This window comes from Morone saxatilis, unplaced genomic scaffold (assembly GCF_004916995.1).
Source record: "Morone saxatilis isolate NCDOM2014 unplaced genomic scaffold, NCSU_SB_2.0 Contig14, whole genome shotgun sequence".
NCBI lineage: Eukaryota > Metazoa > Chordata > Actinopteri > Moronidae > Morone > Morone saxatilis.
This window is the reverse complement of record NW_023339696.1, coordinates 20,116,067-20,117,763: the sequence shown is the minus strand read 5'-3', so window position 1 is coordinate 20,117,763 and position 1,697 is coordinate 20,116,067.

Sequence of the window (1,697 nt, the reverse complement as noted above, 5' to 3'; positions counted from 1 at the left end):
CAGTCTTATCTTGTCTCTTTTCGAAGTGAACAAAAATTTTCTTTGTAGAGTGAGTTGGGAAGCCTCTTACTTATTCAACATCCTTAACATGAGAGTAACTATTTTTTCATGGAAAGCCTTGTAGAATTTAGAGCCAACACCATCTGGGCCTGCTGCTTTTCCAGAGGGGAAAGCTCAAAAAGCCTCAAACAGAACCACCTTAAAAATTGGGGTTTCATTGTCATCTCTCGAAGTGCCATCCAAAGAAGATACAAAAATCTGCTTCAATGGCCCTTACTTTGCTAGACTATACTTCCTTATACAAGTCTCTGAAGCAAGAGTTTATCTCCTTTGGATTAGTAACTAATTTGCCTGATTTAGATCTAATCCTATGGATCGTTTGTTTGGCCTGACTTGTTTATAGTTTTTTCTGGTTTATTGTTTGTGTTTAAGTTTTAATAAAAGATTAAGATTATTTAATTTAATAAAAGAAAGAAGGGAAGTCCTTGGAAGTGGACATCTGAATGTTAGGAAGCATTTAAAAATACACCAAGGACATCCAGGAATTTGCCCTATAAAAGCTTTAGCAAGAAGCTACCTGTGGTGGCCCCATCTGGATAGAGATACGGCAGTGTCTTGCGCAACATCTTTGGCTCTTATAGATTACCAGAAGAAGTGGTTTCTGACAACAGTTCAATTCCAGTGAGTTCAAGCTGTTTCTGAAGGCAAATGTCATTAAGCAGACCCTGGTACCAGCTGAAGCCCAGTCTTGCTGGAAAACTGGAAGAGAAGCAACAAAAGCAGAAGCGATACCATGACAAAGGGATACCAAAACTGAGACATTTGTCTGAGGGTGACGCAGTGCGTGTGAGAATCTTATGTGAGAAAAAGGAGAGATGGAATTTACCTGATCAGTAATGTTATAAGCGAGTGCACAGTCCACATTGACCATCCGCTAATCTCTAATGAAGAAGCCCTGGATTACAACATCTCCACTGATCGTACTGGCCTGACATCAGACCTAGAATTAGCACTTCCAACTAAATTCATCTCTGAGCCGCAGTGCAACGGTGTGACTCCTGCTGAATCAGCTCACTTCCTAAAGACACCTGTGAGACCCATATGGGCTGATTTTTGTGTCAGTAGAAACTGAATTTGAATAATTTAGAACTGAATCTGAATTGCTCAACTTGAATAATTGCATTAAAAAACTGAATTTGAATTGCATAATTTGAATTTGAATTTATTAGTTTGAAACTGAATTCCAATAAACTTGAAACTGAATATATATATGTATGAATCTGAAATTCAGTTTTTTAATGCAATTATTCAAGTTGAGCAATTCAGATTCAGTTCTAAATGATTCAAATTCAGTTTCTACTGGCACAAATATCAGCCCATATTAAACGTCTGCAAAGAGACAAAAATAACAATAAAGACATGCTAAACGACCACAAAGAGACTCAAAGTGACCAGACACTAATTAGCTGCAAAGAAACACAAATCAACTGCGAGGGGACAAAAAGTGACCACAAAGATGTTAAATGACCCCAAGAGCCTCAAAATGTCTACAAAGAGATACAAAAGAAATAAACCACTCAGCTACGTCTGATGGAAGTGCTGGGAGAGCTGAACAAGATGTTTTAGACACTTAAATTGATTAGCATGCTGCTCTCCTCTCTGCGAAACCTTACATTCAAAACGAACGTAATTGCTTC